The sequence below is a fragment of the Anas platyrhynchos genome, chromosome 4, assembly GCF_047663525.1.
Source record: "Anas platyrhynchos isolate ZD024472 breed Pekin duck chromosome 4, IASCAAS_PekinDuck_T2T, whole genome shotgun sequence".
In the NCBI taxonomy this organism is placed as follows: Eukaryota; Metazoa; Chordata; class Aves; order Anseriformes; family Anatidae; genus Anas; species Anas platyrhynchos.
In genome coordinates this window covers 21,602,160-21,623,343 of record NC_092590.1, presented here as the reverse complement: position 1 = coordinate 21,623,343, position 21,184 = coordinate 21,602,160, and the positions used below count along the sequence as shown (strand labels likewise).

The window sequence follows — 21,184 nt, the reverse complement described above, 5'->3', positions numbered from 1 at the left end:
AGATGTTTGCTTTGCCCTCTGTCCTTCTCATCAGTCCAGTGAAAGACAGCTAACTACAGAGAGGCAGCTGAAAAGAGAGGCTGCTGAGCCAAAACAGAAGCGGAGGACACAAAAAAAAGATAGGAATATCTTAAATAGCCTTTGTGTAAAAATGTTAAAAATATTTTGTTAGCCAAATCATAAAACCATTGGAAGATGATCATTTTGCATTGGCCACACAGGATCTTTATACATATACATATGTTCACATGCTGAACAGCCTTTAAGTCATGCTGTCAGCACTTCTCAACATTCAAGTCCAGAGGTAATTTCTACACCAAAGTATCTAAAAGATAAGAATGATGCAGCAAAGCCTCCACCACTCCAGTTTTAATTAAATGAAGGTTGGCATAATGATCACATAAAACCATAAACAGAGACAAATTATATATAAACAGCACAACTAAAGGTTGATTGAAATGTTAAAGATCAGGAGTGATAATATGTAATTAGCCATGATTGAATCACTTAAGGATAACTGTTGGTGCATAGAATCTCAGAGGAATGGGTTGTAATTTTGCAGTTTATCTCACTGAATAGCTCCCTGAATTTCAGTTTTGACTGAGGGGTTTTACCAGTAGTTACTGTTTCTGAAATAACAGCTGATTTCAGGCACCGTGTTTGATCAAAAGCCTCAAAATAATTGCTCCCCTTTCAGGTAATGAAATTGCAAGTTCAGATAAAAATGTACCTTCTGGAGTCATTGAAATTTATCTAGTACCTAATTATTTATAAATGACAGTTAATTATAGAAAAAAATAGTTATATGTAAGGCTTTAGCAACTGTAATGTTCTGGAACTTCCCTTGGTAAAATATCAGTATGTAGTGGTTTTCTTTAGTGAAAAGATGTTTAATTTTTTAATCTTCATGCATTACTGCATCAACTGGGCAAATAAAAAAGTATTAAAAATAGAATGGCGAGGCTCCATAGAATTATTATTTTTTTAGTTTTAATAAACATAGGTTTAATATTATTTATATCTTCACATCCTAAGCATAATTGCAGTTCCTGAGAAAGCTTGAAAAATATTGGCAGTTAATGAAAAGGAAAGCAAAAATTTGAAAGAATAAATAGAAAAAAGAATTAAGGCAATGACTTTACATAGCAGATCACTATTTGTAGTGTTGTAATTTTTTTTAATTCCTGATTTAAGATATTCAGTCTGTAAAAATCAGGTTGCTTAGACATTACAACTGATATTCCTAAAAATCGGAGCAAAAACATTTCTTCATAGTATTAGTCCCAAGTAATACCAGTAATAAAATAATATGTATGTATTATAAAGAAGAATGAAAGTCCTAATAAAGGAATAAAAATGTACACATACAGCAAAAATCAATGGAGAATTTTGGACAGTTAATATTTTCCTATGGGCATAATGGATATTTTCATGAAAGAAGGTTTATTCTATCTCAAACTCTGCATAATGCTTTAATTTTAAAGCTTTCAGTGTATGATGATAAAGAGGATATTTATTTTACAATACTATTATACGTGCTCTCTTTTTTTCTTACATGAGCAGATTTCATAAAAAATACCCAAACCAAAGAAATTATAATATATATATTAACAGTCATCTTCATGCATATACTCAGTGGAACATCGACATTCTCTGTCTGAAATGCTGAGATCATTTACACATCTGGAAAATCTAAAAGTCTAAAGCTGTACCCATTGACAATCATAGAAGGAAGTGGCCAATTCATCTAACTAGACTAGATAAATTTTTTTTTTGTCTTTTTGGTACCCCTATAAGCCATGAAATACTATTTTAGCATCCATTAAGACAGAAGAGGGAATTTCCCACTTTGTGATTGCATTCATAATATGATAACTGTGCAGAAATTGGTTGATGAACTAAACGCACTTTTAGCAACCCAAAAGAATTACATTACCTTAGACCATTACCTTAGATTCTGCAGATTTCTCTATGGGAGAAATCAACTTTCCCCCAGCAATGAAGACTGGTTTCCACCAGTGGTCTCCTGAAGATACGATCAGACTGACTGAATGTCCTTACCTGAAGAAGGTACTTCCAGCTCCAAGGTTTGTAATGGAATATTTATTTACTGAAGAGCCTTTAGTATTTCACCTCTAAGTATTTATCTAGAGAATTTCCTTTCATAGAAATGTCCTTTTCACACAATTTATTTTTAGAACATTTTCTTCCCTCTGCTCTTTTTCATATTCAGAGCCATATGTGGGAAAGAAATGCTTTAAAATAAACTAAGAACAGCAACAGCAAAAATGTCATTTTCCCTTCAGATAAAAGGAATATAAAATTCTATCCGCAGTTACATCCATAAGTTAACAATATAGCTTATCCCATTTCATAGTAAAATTACACATTTAAGAGACTATATGATTTAGGCTCAAAGGTCAACAGTAAAAAGCAATGCTATATTTACTCATGGCTGGGTCTTTTGCCATTCATTTATGCTATTTTAAATGTATATGCATAAAAACACTTACAGATCCATATTCAAGGTTGCTGGATGGTGACCGGAGTGTACTTTTTTGTTGCCTGACATGCCCAGAGTCTTTGAAGCATGCAGCTATTCATTGGACCTTGGGACTTGATTATGTTGTTGTGCACTAATGTTCATTGTTTATATAATTGTCATTCCAACATATTGCTCATTCTTATTTTTTTATCTGCTTCAGACTGCTAGGCTTCTACTATGCCTATAAAAAAAGAAAAAGATAAAGTCAATACTTTTCTTCAGTACGCATGGCGTCTCAGAAAATGAATTGTAGCACTGCACATTATTAGATGTGCAGGTAATGATGTATTCCCTCTGCCAAACTCTTTACAGATAATAAAAATTACATGCTTGTTGCAGACACACTAATTATGTGCAGTTATGGACAAAAAAAAATTGAATCCCTTCCTGAGCTGCAGATTAGTTTGTATTGAACACTGCCTTTGGCAAGGCATTTGTGAATTCTATTTTAATTTTCTTAGCAGCAAATTAGAAATATATTTGAAAACTATTAAATTTGAAATACAGCCACTGAAGCTGATGAATTAAATTGATAGTGGAATTTCTCCACTATCTACTCTTGACTAAAAGGAAGGAAATTATTTCTTTGGCTCGCACAGCAGAGTTCAGTGTTTCATATAAGAAGGGTATCTAGAGATGACAGACAAGACCAGGACCATGCCAACTGCCACAGAAACATACGTAACTACAGTTTCTTTTCATCAGCTCAGTAAAGAATGATTTTGTGTAGATTCTTTCCTTTACTATTAATAACATGGGAACATCCAGGGGAAAAAAAAAAAAAAAAAAAGCCAGAGCTAGACCAAGACAGACCACTGTGAAGCTGAAATTTCTACAGCCCTTAGAAAGGAAGGCATCTGGTCACAGGTTGAGTCACCTCCTGTCTGGCCCTAGCATTGCAGACGGAATGTATCACTGATTTCTCTCCTCAGCCTACTGTCTGCAAAAGCCTAAGTTTCCAGACACATCCACTCCGTTGTGCTAGGCTTTTTCAGCTGACAAAAGACATGTGTTTCTAATTGCTTTGTCCTAGATTTGGGATGTGGCATGGCACTGGCAAAAAAAAATCAGTTATCATCTTCAAAAGAATCTCTTTCAAGACGTAAAAAACTTCAGACACTGGATTAAAACACTAGGAACTCCCATGCCTTTTAAAGAGAGAAAACTCTGCTGTATGCCTTAGAAACACATAGCTTAATTAGGAGAAAAAATGTCGTGGACCTTTTAGTTCAAGGGAACATCCCATGTCACTGTGCCTATTAGTAGCTCTAGCTATAAGAACCAGAAAACAAAAGCAGAAATACCATTATAAGATGAAATAAAACCTTAATCGTCATCCATCCGGAGCTGCAGGATTTATATCTCACATGAAAAAGGGCAGCCACACGGATTCATCACTGAATGTTCCTGGCCTTGTCTTTGCATCAAAGCAGCAGCTCGGAGACCCCAGCCGTGACTGAGGCCTCTGTCCTCAGGTCTGTACAACAGGCTGATACAAAGTCAGCCCCTGCCCAGGTAGTTTGCCATGTTCTCAAACTCCATTACTTTGTACAATTCCCTCTCCGTGACACTGTGTCGCTCCCTGTCCTTCTTTAAATAATCTTTATAGGTGATTTAAAATTTAGCACACAGAATCCTCACAAAAGGCACCAGAGCTCAAGCCAGGTCAGGAGGGCCAGCAGGACAAGTGACAATGCCAGCATTTCAGCTCTTCTCCTCAGCTTCTCAGAGCTGTGCCACCACTGATACTGCCTACAGGCACCTCCAATTTATACCAGTAAACCTGGGGGCTGCAACAGATCTGACAACAGAGACGAGGGAAAGCAGGTCAGAGACTTGCCATGCCACCTGCTCGACCCAGCTTTGTGCACACAGGCAGCAGCTGCAAAGGTGAAGGAAGGGAGAGGACATCCATGCTACCACAAAGACACCTCACTTCAAGGAAATTCTCTTTGTTCACTTAAGTGTCATAAGGTCCTGAAAAAAAAGTGTAGTATATTTGTACTGCTGGGTGAATGATAGTATCTCTGTGTTATTACAGATCTCTCTACCACAAAACAGAGGCCTAGTGTGACACCACACAGCCTTAGCAGCTTGTATTCAGAAGCAAATTAGGCACTGAGCTAAGACACATTCTCCATCTACGTCTGTCTGGTAGCAAGCCTAGACCATTTAGGCTGTGCTAGCCTTGAGTCATAAGGATTTAGTCTCTGAATTTGGATCCCCCAGCTCTCCATTCTGCAGTTAGTACTGCAGAGAAAGCTCAGAACCATCTGTACTGTCGATGCCAACTCATCCTTTAACAAACTCCCCTCAAAAAAGAAAAGATGAACTGTAGTAAACCAGGACTAGCTACAGCAAGATGAAGCCAGGTCTTGTGTTCATTCTTTCTATTTTCAGCAGAGCTGCTACCAGCAACAACACTGCTGGAGCAGTCAGCAAAGAGAACTACACCCTTGTGCTCACCCACTCGGTTTATATGAAAAGAAACGTCTGTTGCTCCTTTCTTTGCTTTGTGCATTTATGCAAGCTTATTATTTTATTCTTTCAGTTACTACAACCTCCTTCCCTCCATAAAAACCATCACTGGAAACATCTATAAGGCAGATCAGTTATTCTGGTCAGAAAGATTTCATTTTGAATTCCCATTATCATACCAAGGCAATGCAGCAACAAAACTCATAAGGATATATTCATTGTTAATTATACTTATTGTATAAACAGATTGTCATTTAGCACACGTCATTTAGATTACAAGATAAAGTAATGAGAAGTCATTACATACTCAATAAACAAAAATACACTTCAGGCTACATTACTGTAAAACACTTTTATCCATTGAAAGAGTGCTAAAGGAACTGACAGTCCGCAATCCAGTCTATTTCCAAATACAAATTAACTTTGTTGTCTCTAAGTTCTCCATGGGGGAGAACACAATCACAGTTTTCTAAAATGCTTTTCTTTCCTCCTGCTTTGAACTCCCTTGTTGCTTTGAACTTCTTTCTTGAAAGGGCCCAAGCATAAAGGGAAACTTCCATTAGATGGAAGGGACAATGCCATGATTATTGTAAAAGCACTGTCAAAACACACAAGGAAAAGCATGTTAAAAAAATAAAAATAATTAACTTATTTTTTCTCTATTCCTTACTTCCGTTAGCTTAACAGAGTGTTCAGAATCTGCAGCCAGAACCAACTTTTGTTATCTCACTGGATCTCTGCAAGCCATCCCTGAGCCAAATACAAGAAAGGTGCTACAGAAGTATTCATACAGCTAACACTATATAGAAGCAAATATTCAAATACATTTCAAGAAAGCTGGTTTGGATAAATGTTTTTCATGTCCTTCTCCATTGGCACAGAGGTGAAAATTGTCCAAGGTTATTCAGGCAGAGAAATCTATTGCTCACATATATTGGGCAATATTTCCTCTAGCTAAATATTTGGTCCAATTTTCTTTTTTTTTTTTAGGCAAATTCCCCAGGTTCATGTTGAATTAAATAAGCTACCTATACAGCACTCTTATTTGGTCAGATATCCTTCCATCCCAGCCTTCTCTGTTTACTTATAGCACAAGAAAACTCGCTATCAGAAAGTACTAATATTTACTTAAAACTCTTTAAATCTAGAAGAGAATAAACCAAAAGACGTTTGCAGTGTGACCCCACAAACTAAGATTTCAGAGATGAATGGGGAGAAAAAAATGATAATAAATGAGATGTGCTCAAAACCTCTTTAGATGTGCTTTAAAACCTCTTTAAGCACATTGACTGCTAGAGCAAAGTAAGCCAAGGAATACAGTTTTGTTTTAACACCATTCTGAGACAAGATGAGAAGGTCCAGATAAACGAGCTGTACCAAGTTCTCATGAATTGCCACATATTTATGGACTACTAAGAAAGTAGATGATGAAAGGAATTAATTCCTGATTTACATATTCTACTAATAAAGTGGCAAGGTCTTAAGGAACAAACACAACAGCTGCAAATTATGTAATTACGTATCTGTATGCAAATTTGCAGACATCTCATAAATGTTAGAATACTATTTGCAATGCTAATTAAGTGCCTTTTATTGCCTCTGCATAATTCCTACATGTGATTCTGTGCCAGATGTCGTTGTAGCATGCAAAACCTTTATTGTCAGGTTAGCTGAGGTAGCACACATTAACAGTGCTCATAAAAATCCTATTTTTAATTAAATTACCTGCAGTGTCTCAATAATTCCTCACTGTTTTCCTGTCCAAGTCAGTTGGATGATTCCTTTTTTCAAATTGCACAGGTGAATCACAATTTCCAAAAGCATGGAAGTATTTCTGCCTCACCTCAGCAATATTAAATTTAAAAATAAAAAGTGGGGGGGAGAGAGAAAGGGAGGGAAAGGGAAGTATCACCTCAAGAAGCCAAGATCAGTTCCTCACAGAAGCTTAACAGGGAGCACCACAGTGTCAAGGGACAGACAAACAGGGAATACTGCTTGTAACAAATCTGAAAGTGTCTCAGAACAGAAAGTAGACTTATGAAGACTGCAATCAACAAGTGGCATCACTAAATCTCTCCTTTGGATTATAACTATAATGTTTAGTGTAAGTTGTAACCTGGAACCTTATTTCCTCCTTAAGGTGTTTTTGATGAAAGGCCCAGTTTAAAAAATGTCTTCCACACACATTTCCTGATCTTAGGCCAAGTGACTTAGCAGGAAGACCAAAGAAAACAACATTTGTGAGAAGAAAAAAACAAGAAAATTAACTATTTATTCCTCTGAAAAAGTGACTGTCAATTATTTTGTATTTGTATAGGATCCAATAAAGTATAAATAGACCAAAAAAGTTCTTCTCTTTTAACAATTTCTCATTAAAAAAAGCTTAGTAGAAACTTTATGATACCCTTAATTTAGACCACCTTCCTGTAAAACTTAAAACCATGAAGCAATATTAGACTTTTCCCATGCAGTCAAGGAGGTGCAATCATTTTAGCTGGCCAATCCGTGCTGATTGAAGGAACAAATTTGTCTTCTGAGCAGCTGGATTCACACGCTTTCCCATCCTGACTAGGTTTCTCAATACACTCATCTAAAGCTTTAGCATTGGGAGAGTAATAATGTGATTTATGGAAAGAATTTTACCCACAGTTCAGTGTGAACTATGAAATCAGAATTCTCCACAAAATAAATTCATAGTAACCTATCTGGCTCAGCTCAGAATAAATCTCAGACTGTGGACCAAGATCTAGACTTTTTCTTTTTTTCAGCTTCCAGGTCATGGAATATTCCAACAAGAATGACTGCTTGTGAGATTTAGGACTATTAGAGTCAAATAAGAAAAGTTGCAGGGGTCAGATCCAATTGCAAATTATATCATCCAATCGCAATTTACCTGGAGTATGGCTGGGGGCCTGCATGACCCAAGTGAAAAAACAACAAAAAAGTGCAGTCATTAGAAACACTTTCTTGAAAGGGGTGATAGAGAATCTGCAATAAGCTCTGTCAGATAAAGGGTGCAGTAAATTTGGGCTGGACAACATGATCAAACAAGCTATCCATTCAGAGCATTAAGGAAATCTGTCTTGCTTTCATCTGACTGAGCACTGATTTTCTAGACAAGCTTTATCTGGCAATTGTTCTTTCTTGACACCGTGCTCAGAGCTGGGTCTCCAAACTGGAAAACAGAAGGAGCACTCAAGTGTTTATACCATATGTGCATCAGCTGTTCACAAGGCCAATCCTTTACAAGGCAAGTCTCTGGATGGCTTGGACTTGGCAACATTATTAATTCAGAAAGAATTCTTCCTAATGAACAAAAAGAAAAACAAATCAAAACTGAACACAAAAAATATCACTTATATATCTACTGCTAATAAACATTGTTTGAGCATTAGGGTAGAGAATGGCATGGTTCTCTAAAGTCATAAATAAACCATATGAGTTGAAAATGAATTCAATTTTTTAATGTTTGCTTAACAGTGGGATATTTATGTTTCACAAAAGTCTTCACAAAATAAAAATGTTAAAACGTGCAAATACCAAGTGCAAACAGTCAAATGTCACAGAGTTGTGTCCTTGAAATTTGAGGTATTGACATTGCAAATCTATCTTTATACTATGATTTCTTGTCTTATTTAACTGTGTGAATATTAAAACTAACAAGTAATGATTTCAGATGCAGACTACAAATATTCTTAATTGGATGAAAAACCAAAAGACACATGAGCCAACGTTTAACTACAAGACTTCTGCATTCCAGAAAATCAAATAATATATTTGAGAGGGACCAAAGTTCAAAATCTGGATTTAACTATTTAACGGTTGATAATCAGGTCTTAAGGTATTGGTCCAAATATAAATTATTGCCTGATCTTGGTTCACTTATTTTCAGTCCCATAAATTCTACTTCATTCCCAAAAGTACTCTTATACATAGTAATGCAGATAACATTAATAAATTGTTTTTCACTGTCATCCACATGGTCATTAACTCTGGTCTTTTGATCTTGCCAGCAATACTGTGGAAACCTTTGTATATGCACCATTTTCTCTTCATTTCCTCCTGTAAAATGATGCTAAGAAAAAAAAAAAAAATCAACAATATTCCCTACACGGTTACTTTGTTCCCAGCAAAAGCAGTTACTATTGGCCAGGAACATTTGCAATGAGCCTAAAAGACAGGCATAGGTTTCGTGAGCTGTGTTAATAACTGCTGTGGGGAGGTTTCTGTTGGATTCCACAAGACACTTTGAAGAAACAATTGTTAAAAATGAAAAGAGATATTGGATTTTAATCTCAGGTTCTATTCTGCTTTAAAAAGCAAATTTAAACAATTTCCGATGAAGATGAGTTCTGAAACTAAAGTGGGTATGTCTCATTTTGACAAAGTTGAACTGAAACATTTTGATTTTCCCTATTATTTTAATGGAAAAAAAAAAAAAGAGCAACAACGCAAGAGGCTTCAGTATATCTGGACAGTTTTCTTAAATAAGAGCTTTTTTTTTTTTCCTGAAAAAAATCGCATGTATTTCCATAACACGTTTTCCAAATTAGTGGAGTTTCAGCATTTACCTTCTTTTATCATCTCAGAAAATCCCACTTGCAGTTGTTGTAGGTGTTTTAAAAGGTAACAAATATCACCAAAGTAGAGTAATCTTGAGTGATATGGAATTTCAGAGTAGCAAGATCTAAAGAACAAATTAATTTGGCTACTGCTCAGCTGCTTCCCAGCAAGCTGGCTCAAGAAGCTCTGCTCCTTTGAGATTATGGTGCTCTATTTATTTCTTTTTAGCTAGAAAAATTCCCATTTAATGGTTTTGCTAAAAGTATATCCAAGAAAATTTATGAATTAATAATAGGTAAGCCCCGCACAATTAGATGATAAATCCAAGGGTTATTCAAATTGCTAGGATTAGCATAAGCCAGATCATAATACTGTGAGACGAATCTTTCTTGCAGTAAGATTTCTGCACTTTGGTTAAGGGCAAAAAAAAATGCTTTTTTTTTTAATACTTCAACAAGACTTGTGTGGGCAGTAGTCTAGCAATGCTTGCCTGGCCTTCTTAGCCTTTCTAGTTGGGTAGTGGTCATGACAGTGACCAGGGAATGGTCCCACACTACTGAACAAACTGGAGCTCTTTACTCACTTTTACCTACCACTTTATAATCAACACTCAAGAAAGAAGGGAACTAGAATGGGAGCTGAGAAGATACAGCAAACCGACTCCCAGTCCTACCAGAGAATGCGAATTGATCTAATTTGTTTATTTTCTATAAACATTTAAAAAATACGTAATAGAGGAGATGCAAGTATGGAGGGCAGCTGAAAGGATGAACTTGAATTGTGGCTATAACACTCCAGGAAGAAAGGGCCTGTTTGTAAAATAACAATTTCTGTCTTTCCTGATGGAAATTCTAAGGGGAAGGAGAAAAGATCTGTTGTATTAGCATAGACTGCCTGTATTTTAATGTGGACAACTGCGGTACAATATTCCAAAACTCAGTCTTGCCCCAAAACCATACACAATAAAAACACTTGAAGACTCAGCAGTAAGCTAGACATAGCATCATATTTGAAATGAAATACTGCACACAGCGTGAAGGCTGAGGATATATTTTTAATTTTCCAGAGAAGCCTGCAAAATTGTGAATTGAAATCGGTAAGTTTAAGAGGAAGTGGGATATGAACCAAGGTTTTGAAATCTATCAAAATCACTTGGCCATTTTTATCTCCCACAAAAACTAGATAAGATTGGGAACACATATACTTTAATACAGAAGTCACATAAGGCCAAGCAGAGCCCTGGGATTTATTTTACCTTTAAGACTTGAAAAAGAAGACACAGTATATGACTAAAAGTGAAAGATATTCCCCAGATGTTTTTTAAAAGCTTCCAAAAATAAACCTCAGACTCAGTCAGTGTTAATAGGGTCAGAATTTCCATGCCAAGTAGTGATACCAAGGGGACTGAAGAACAGAGATGTATTTCTAATGTACAAATAATGACTTGTCTCCTTAGATTTTTATAAAATACCAGGCAAACAGTTCTTCAGCCTTTGTGCCTGCATACTCAGAGGATTCCTCTGCTGCAAGCAGTACAACTTGTATAGTAGAAGCACAAGTAACAGCAGCACAAATGAACTCCATGAAAACACTATTTACCAGCCATCCAGCCTGTCCTCATACATGTTTTCACCTACACAGCCCTTCAAGCTGTAGAACTGATAGACTTGTGGCACAGCTTTAGAAAACAGCATACTTAAAAACATTACAAAAAATATGGCATATCCTTCTAATTTCATTGCAAGGAAGTTATTTGCATTGCTTCATAAATCTGGTGCACAATCTGGTATTTTTGTAAGTCAGACATCATGGCTTCATACTTCACATCTCCTTTTTTCCTTCCATGTTCCTGTATGGTGAGTAGTGAAGTCTGTCAGTAGTTTCCTGCATATATCATAATCTGCTTTTGCTCAAATAAAAGAACTAAGATGAAAGACTTACAAAAATAAATAAATAAATAAATAAAATCATTTATCTTTGAGCTGTTCAAATAATTCCTTAACTATTCTTGCACTTCATTCATTCTGGAAAGCAATTCTCCTCAGTTTGCTACATAAGTGTGCAGTACAGGGATGGGCTTTCCATTTACACTTCTAATGGTTTCCAAGGAGATCCAACCAGCCATTCTTAGAGTTCAAGGTCAGACAGTTTTGGTCTCAGTCTTTTGGCTCATTAATTTGTTATTACGCTGAAGTCAAATCCATTATGGGATACAGGTACAAATCCATTTGGAGGTAGAGGCCTTTTTTTGTTGAGTCTCCAGCTTTCTCTTTGCTTATTGAGAAGCCCCTTTTGAGCCAGCTCTCTGTGTCGATAACAATCCCCGTCAGTCAAAATAAGATTTGGGCTCTTTCAAATGCAGTTACCATTATGTTTACCGAGTGCATTAATGTTGACATATCTTTACAATAATTATAACAGAAAAAGAACCTCAGTATACAAACTGCTTGATTACATCCCTCTCTGCAGTAGAGGTGACCTTAATCTTGTTACGGATGTGTCCTGAAGGGAATGAGAGAGAACTTGCTTGTAAACCTCAGCCTCTTTGTATACACGTGTGGCATGGCACACCCACCTGCAAACAATCACCATCACTTCGTTCATGCACAAAAAATCACCTTCTGATTGACTTTCTCAAACTGAATACCATACTGCTGTTAAGATAGCAACAGTCGGTAGGACCCCAAAGGTTATGAAGGCAAAGCAATATTTGTCTGCCACTGAAAGTTTCCTTAACAGGATTAATACTGTCTCTTGCTTCACTGGTACTCGTTCCAGCCCTGTACACAGATTCTGATGCAGAGGACAATTAAGCAAGTGAAAGTCACTCTGCTAATTTACATCCCCTCTGAATGATGTTCAGACACAGTAGGAAATCTGTGCATTCTTCACAATTCTGAAAACATTAAATCCCTCCCTGGATACTGCAACTAAACTACTGCAAATTTCCAAAAGCTGCTCTGCCTCTTAATATAATTAAAGGAATCTTGGTATTCTAGTTTCTTGCAGCTGTTCTTTACCATTGCAAGTAACCTGTCTGAAAATTCAGCTCCTTGGTAGGAAGAGAAGACTGACAGATGGTGAATAAATTCAAGGCTAGTTTATTTTTATAACTGGAAAATAACTTTCAGACATCCTGGTGGTCTACAGATTGTTTCCAGGTCTTTTCTGTTTTAATGAAAGATAAAATATGACTTGGATTCATGTTCAGGCAATTTAATTTTAGCCAAATTGCAGAGAAAAGTAAATGCCAGCTCTTATTCTAAACTTTAACCTTCTGAATCAGTGAGACGTTTATCTTATGCAAAAAAAAAAAATATTGCAATAATAATAATACTTTCTGGTTTACAACTGATTTACCAGGAAATTAATATTTGCTTTTATGAACACATTAAGCAGATGGTACCTATTGTTGAAATTATCCCACAAAAGTACATCTAGTTGGACTTGGTTACAGTGCAATGTATTAGACTTTTAAGAAATTGGAGTGGTTGGTTTTTTTCATTTTTTTCTAACAAGCCATTTTAAGTCTATAGCATGCAACCTGGGAACTAACTGCGGTGACTCCATAGCTACAGTAATTTAAAAATGATTGACTTAATCACTTTCACTCATAAGAAAGAAAGAAAAGAGCATATTAATGCAAATAGCTTACATAGTTGTTAGAATTCTGGTCTATCATTAGTTTCATCAAAATCAGTGATACACTAAGTAGCCATTATAAAAGTCAAAGAAGGGATTAGAAACTTCTGAATCCACTGAATTTAACATTAAACTTCCCTTGAGTTTCTGCAAAGACTCAATTTTGTATTCATATAGCACTCTTGAAGCCATGCAAACATATCTGGAAGCAACTTGTAGAGAACTGCTGCCTTTCTTTTACAATTTAGATATCCCATTCCATCAAAAGGTTGCTCACTACAAACCACTCACGATGAAAGGGAGTGGGATAATGACTGTACTTGTACTTTGAACTGTCTTGTGACAGACTTGCTCATACTCTTTCATCACATTAGATTCACTATCCTCTCGTCACTGGAATTATGTGCGGTGCAGTCAATAGAAAAACTCCCTTAACTTTAGAAGTTTTAAACCAGTCCCATATCCCATGAAACTTTACGTATTATTTAAGGACACTTATGCTCACAAGCATGTTTGATTGCAGTCATGTAGTTGACCATGTCCTGTTTCCAAATTAATGAACACAGTAAGTGGCCTGGGCTCTTGTAAGGAAACGGGCAACCCTGTCACCCTCACAGGTGAGCAAAGGCTAAAGAAAATACTTGGGTATTAGACACGTCTGCAAGCTATCTTTTCATTTCCATCATGTAAAGTCAAGCAAAAGGTGGAAATAATTTTTAAGAACAACTTCACACGTCATTTAATGAAATCCTAGCACTGAAAGAAATAGTTAAAGAAACTATGGCTCAATTTGATGTGAACGTCCACTCACACACCTGTAGGTAATCTGATCCTCTTTACACACAGTAACTGCAACTTTATCAGAGATTTTCCAGGCTACATGGCTAAAGCTAAGGTTCTAAAACCATTTAAACAGAGGTTGGTGGCCTGATTTTCAACAGTGGTATTTCTGCCATCCATTCTTCAAGACTTTGCTGCAGAAATATCAAAGCAACTAAATGAAAATATCTGTCCGATTTAGTCAGAATAGAAAAATAAGACCCTAATAAACCACTGAGTGCTCAGCAGAGTGGAAAATCAAGCTAACAAATCAGGTATTAAAACCAAACACAAGAAATTGATTTTAGGTACACAGACACAGATCCATGTCTCCTAACTTCTGTCACTTAATCTCATTCCAGGCTCCTCTTCTGCTAATTGGAAAGGGATTCAGATACAGAAAGAAATTCACATGCTATTTGAACATCTCTAGGAACCAGGGAACTTAATGAGATAGGTATGATACTCCCAATTTAGGCGTCAAAATTAACAAGTTGGAGAAATTCAAACTAAGTTTGGAAAGCCCTGGCCACACAAGGAAAACAAATTTACATAAAGGTGTTGCACTTATGCAAATGTAAAAAGCTCCACAACAGACTTCTAAACACCACTGTTGATTATAATTAGGTGTAACAAAAAACGCAACTTTCCCTCTGTTTCAAAAAAACGATGTATAAAGCAGAAAGCCCCAATTAAAACAATCTGAAACTTTGTGGCAGCTTATTACAACATATCAATATCAAAGTGGTGAATAAACCAGCGAGCATCATTGACCTGCAAACTTGGACTCCTCTGCTCTGCGGTGGTGACAGGAGGCCTGCTGAGGAGGTCGGGCAGGAGAACCAGCAGGAGCCCCAGCGGGTTTCTGATTAAAACGTGCAGCTGGAACAGCGTCAAAAACCAAGCCACCAACACACAAACCGCCCCCGAGAAGTTCTGTGCTTTCATATTTTTATATTTTCATGAGCAAATGTTGCTCCTGGTTTATGGAAGAAGGCATGCTACTTCAATTAGCCACTATGCATCACAAACCATAATTGGAAAGCTGTAGGAAGGGTCCAACAGGTTTTTAAATCAACCTGGCCTTTCCTCAGGATAATTATTTGCAGACATTCAGCTGTAAACAGTATTTTAGTCAGAGCATACAGGCGGCCCTCACTGCATGATGTGGCATCTCCAAGTTTCTTGTCAGTTTTTGACAGCTTTCTGCCAGTTATTGACAAACCTACCAGACGGGTGGGTACCTATGAGAAAACGCCTTGTGGCCAGGTGCCCACCCGGCTCTCAACAATTCATTCTTTCACAGTGCACATTTGTGGAGAAAAAAAAAAAAAAAAAAAAAAAAAGTGCGTTTTTACTTTCTGCTTCATGTATTTTTGTCTGCAAAATACTTTTTGAAGTTTGGGTACATGCATTCTGCTTTCTTGCTTGTCCCCAAGCAAAACCAGCTACTGTTTATCTCCTAAACATAGGTATGCCTTTGAAGACCCAGAACGACTGTTGCCTGTAACACAGAAGAGGGTTGAATGATCCTCAGTGTGTCGGGGGAAGCTTTGTCACTGGCTTCAATAGCTCAGGAATTTTGCACCTGATTATTTCTTCTCATATTTCATGCACAGCAATAAATCACACAGATCATTGAGTGAATGAAGGCCCACTAAAATCAGCCATGAAATTCCCACTGACTCCACCCTGGCCTGGTTTTGGCACTTTAAACAGCAAAATGAAACAAGATTCCTAGTCTCTGGTGAGCTAAGCCTAGTCTCATTGAAGAAAGAAATACACCATGAAGTTGTATTCCCTATCAGCTCCTGGAGGTAAGGCCCTTCAGCAAGGGTAATTTAGCAGTGAAATTACATTGTCTTTTCTTGGAAATCTCTGTGATCTTCACCATCTGCTTCATGTGACAAAATAAAGTTGTTGATTTGATGCTGCATCTTCTATGTCAGAATAAAGGCCAGTTCCAATTTGCATCAAGCAGAAAAAAAAAAAAAAAAAAAAAAAAAAAAGTAATTATAAATTATAATGAAAACAAGCACATGCTTTTCTACATTTTAATGAAGCAAAGGTAGCTGCACTGGTTTACAGTTCCAATCAAATTCAGATCACGTTAGTTGGATATTTCAGTTTCAGAAGAGTAAGACTGTAGCAAGCAGGTATAGTAAGAGCTCTAATGAGTTTCCTCACCACATAAAAATTATCCAGCAAGCTGTACAAAGATCACTCAAATGAAAACAAATACTCAATAAAGCAGATAATTGACTGCAATCTTATTTAATAAGATAGCCCCAAACTGCCCTGCAAAAATGCCAAAGCAACTAAATATAAACGTTTGTCTTTGTTAGCAAAGGAAGAAAAACTCCTATATTGTTTCAGAGAACTTCTATAGAGTTTTATGTGAGTCTGAAGTATTTTAAAAATAATTAACTATTTTATGTTGCAGTTTCTGGTTTGAAGTTTTATTTCAGCTTTGAATCCAATGGTTTATAGTCTTGAATCCTTGTTATCCTCTGAACTTGTCAGCATCAGCTTTTATTTCTGGTGCTGAAAGAGGACACTAAAATAGATTCTGAGCACAAATGTTTTTTAAAAGATCTAGCAATTTTTAGCTGAGGATATCCTAATCTAAATCACATTTGAATGTATTCATATACACAAGCACAGTCTAATGACAATGCAGAGTATTTCTTCCTTCCTTCCTTTCTTGCTTGCTTGCTTTTCTCATTATTATTGATCTCCCTCACATCTTGAGAACAAAGTTCATGGAAATAATCCTTCAAACAAGATTTCCAGAATCTCTTTGTAGCCTAAATAATATTAGAATATATATATATATATATATATACATATATATATATATATATGAAAATTCTTTCTACAGAGCTGTTTTAATGTCATTCCCCATGGGAAAGCCTGAAATATCACACAGAAAACAGAAACCTTCTGGCCAGTAAGGTACTACACATCCTGGTGTGAATCAAGCTAATTCTGTATTGCTCTGTCCTCAGCATTAAATGTGAACTAATGTACTTTGCTTGGGCAAGACACAAATAGTCAGATATTTGACCCCTGTCATTTCAGAAGGTAGAGCAGAGGTAACATTCAATGTGCTTTTCAACCCCAGCTTTAGGAATCACTTATAAGGGACAGAGTATTCAGTAGGTCTAAATCGTTATGTCCATCTTACCCTCCACCTATCTGTCGAGTCAACCAATACAGGTGATAAGTTAATGACAACAACTGGTTTTTAGAGTAACATCTGTATTCAAATTACAGAAGCTTCATTCACAAATCCATTTATACTTTAATAGGCAGTTTTATAAATGACATAAAGCAAAATATAATTCTATAAAATGAATAAACAAATGTCCATTGTCTTCTATGTCAGATTTTTTGCAAGTGGGTTACTAATGATGGAGCAATTCCTTCTGGGAGCCTCACAGCAACCAAGGAAGTGAAACACCCTTTTTCCTTTGACTCCATAACAGAAATTGCCACAGGTTCCCACAGCTTTTTCCCTGAGTAAATTTTTCCTCCTTACAAATACTCATAGGGTAAAGTGTTGTCATGTTTGTTAATGTAACTTCTATAAAGCAGTAAAAGTTCCTAGAAAGAGATTTAGGCAGATGCTGACACATGAACTGTTGGTGAACTCAGCAGATTCAGAGGTTTGGATGACTATATTAACTTTGATCCTTATCTAGACTTTGTGCTTCTTTCTTCCTTACCCCATCAACAAACCTCCAGTCTTCCTTTCTTCCCAGTTACAGTCAGCCCTTACCGTACCACACTCTGGCCTGTCCATCCTCTAGCCTAATTCCCTCCTCTAGGCACAAAGGCTGACAAGGCAGCTGCTATGGGGCAGCCAGACTTCCCCACTTCAGCAGGTTTTCCATTCTCAAGGAAAGTGTTTAAGTGGGTTATTCTTCCTCTTCACCTACCCACCGTTCCATTTTGATGGGACAGCATAAACCCACTGCTGCATCTCCCTAAACTCTCACCTCTAGATTTTTGAACTGAACTTCTAATATTTTGAGTACTGAATGATTCATAAAAGTGAAAAAGAAAAGACATGCCAGGCCTTCCAACCAGAACAGAAGCAAAGGAGAAAGAAAGCAGAACCTACTCCTCTGCAGCCTCCCCTCTGCCACAGGAAACAGACTGTGCCAAGGCATTTATATACTGCGTCCAAGAGGCCACAAGCCACACTACTTTGCATCACAATTCAAGCCCATTTATCTCACTAAGCTGAGATCCATGGATTTATACTGATGATGATGATGAATGGTATGTGTGGCACTGTTAAACTTCTAGGGGAAAAAAAAAGTCTCTGAAATAATATTTTCATATATTTGGAGAAGAAGGGATGCTATTAGAGTAATAGGAAGGAAAAATATATTAGAGTAGCTTCCTCATTGGTAGCAATTTGAACTGAAACAACTCACTAGCAGAACCCTCATGAATCTCCTGGCTTCTGTTGAAGGAGTGACAAGGAGGAACAAGACATGACATAACCTAATGACATAAACAATACATGCAAACTCCCAAACGGGCACACATCCCAAAACTGCAACATCTCCACAAATACATAATAAGTTCCAAGTAAAAAGAAGCCTCTTGTACCATCTCAAAGATGCGTATTCCAGTTCCTTTCTTTCTCTCACTGAGGTACTAATCCTATGATTACTTCCAAGCATCATTTCATTTTCATTCCGCAGCAGATTTCCACTGTCAGAAATCCCAACAACATAGAGCCAAGCCTCTGTGTCAGATGACACTTACATTCAATTTTTGTCATTGATTTATTCTGTTGTCTTGAATAAACCAGTTAAACACTCTGCCTCAGTTCCTCCTTCTGCAAAACAGAGAAACAAATCCTTAATCCCAGGTAAAGTCTTTTACCAGCTGTTGCTAAAAAGTGCTATGTATTTACTTAATATTACTACTAGGTCTTATTAATTTTTTTATGCTAAGTGTCGTTTTACAATTTCAGATGGATTTGGCAATTGTACATACAAAAGTTCTATTTCCTTGACCTAGTTCAGAATAACTGATTTCTGCCTAATATTCACCTCTAGAGTTTCATTTCAACATGAAGCATCTCTAATACAATTGCATAAATCAATTCATTAAGCAAAGACATCAGCAAATAAATAGAAGAAAATGTTCCTTTTAGATCTAAGTCTACAAGGTCCCTAGCAAGCTTTCCTGTGGTCAGAAGCATAAAAGTGGACAAATATTAGCAATTGTGAAATCCTTCCCGAATCTAAAAAGCACAGAGGGGGCAAATTCTAAAGCCAAGGATCTCTGCGGGCTGCCTAGCTGACCCTTTTCTTGGGGTGGAATGGGAACACACTGGACAATAAAAGCACATCTTCCCAAATTTCCACAGGTATTTTTGCTAACACATAGTCTTCATTTGCGTCATCTGTAATATTTCAGCCAGGGCACAGATGGGATCTATTGGCATCCACAAAAGTGCACCTATTGAGAAGAGAATTAAAATAGCAAGAGATCTAGAATCCTTTGGCATGTTGCTGGTCTGTCCTGCAAATCTATAAAGGAAAGAAAACTGAGAAACATTTATTTGTGAGGGAATTAAAGGAATGTGATTCAGAGGCATAAAAGAAAAGCAAGAGCACAAGTTATTTCAACGGAAGTAACATGAAAATATATCCCCAGCTGTGATAATATTAGTATAGTGACCCATAACTACATACTAAGCAAAGTGGAAGTTGTGATCGTAAAGGTGCTGAGGAAGGAAAAAAAAAAAAAAAGAAAAAAAAAAAGAGGAGGAGAAGGGGAGATAAAGTACTACTTTAAAGCAAATCCAAATGCAATATCTATCAACCCACCTGCTATTTGTTTCTGTCAGACCTGTCAGTCAGTGATTTTAGATGAGAGATTGGAAGCAATAGCATATCTGTCTGCTGGTAGATGCCACAAAATTGTCCTTCCAGAATGCGGCATCTTGTGGGCATGAGAGAATCAAGGGAAATGTTGCTGCTGAGACTTGAAAATGGAAATAAATAGGATGATTTTCAGTTACTGTGCTTGCAGTCTCCCATGACAAGTATGTTCGAAGCAGCTGAATGCTTAAAATAGGATACATTAAAAAGGGCAAAAATTGGTCCAGAGTTGGCCCAAATCTCACTTGCCTTTTGTAAACTGTAATTTACAAAATTCCCTCTCACTTCAATCAGTTAGTGGAGGTAGGTAGGGGATGAATGGGGTTCTGTGCAAGGTAAAATTACATCAAATAGCAGCATGTTGCCTATAAACAGCCTCCTCTGTCCCCAGTGCAATTTATGGCAGCTTCAAGAAATGATCTAATTCTTGCTTCCTCTACTTCCCTATCAAGCAGAGAATCTCCATGCTGTAAGATATCCTAACAGGCACCATTTATGTCAGAGCCTGGAAACAAGACCGCTGTATAAGCATTTTGTCAGCTTTCTCACTGCCATATTACACAGCAAACTGATTAAAGGAGTGTTATTTAAACTTTTAAGTCCAGTGTGCAACAAGAAAAGTACTCTTGTCACATTATCACTTTAGAAAGATACAGCAGCAACACCTGATTTATATTGATTTTTTCACACAGATACTTTAGATGCATTCCCACAATTTAGAGTCAATATATCAATGCACCGTAGGTAGGACGGTATTTGAGTACAGACTTTTTCATCCACAACATTGGGAAGGATTTGTTCGTACCAGGTAGTAATTCTTATATCCTTGCATTTCTCCCAAGGGTGGGATTTCCTCAAAGGAAAGGAGAGAGGGTGCAGATCGGTTCCTGCCAAGGTGGCAAGGAAATGGCAGGTGACTCCAAGGCGTGGGGGCAGAGGCAGGGGCAGGCCCAGGAAGGAGCCCGGAGCCACGGGCCTGGTGAGGAGAGCCACCTTAGGGAGACCCTGCAGAAAGAGGGCAGCGAGAGGCTTTTCTCAGTCACTCACATCATCAAATAAAAATGTTTCTGGAGGAGTCTCAATCTCTCACAGGGGAGCGCAGAAGCAGAGGTCCTGTATCACATTACAGAGGTGCCTTGAAAGACTCGGTGTTAAGGAGAACCTGAGGTGTCTATCCAATGTTTATATCCCAGAGAGAGGGGACCTATCTCCATGTATCATTTGCAAT

At 37.1% G+C, this 21,184-nt stretch overlaps 1 long non-coding RNA gene across 2 annotated transcripts in view; it reads right to left on the bottom strand.

Moving 5' to 3' along the window:
- Positions 1 to 2,513: 2,513 nt before the first annotated feature.
- LOC110353137 (uncharacterized) overlaps positions 2,514 to 21,184 on the bottom strand; it is a 98,523-nt gene continuing 79,852 nt past the window's right edge. For both annotated transcript variants that reach the window (XR_002403234.4, XR_005265681.2), the window contains exon 3: positions 2,514 to 2,726. This is a non-coding gene — a long non-coding RNA (uncharacterized lncRNA). The remainder of the gene's footprint in view (positions 2,727 to 21,184) is intronic.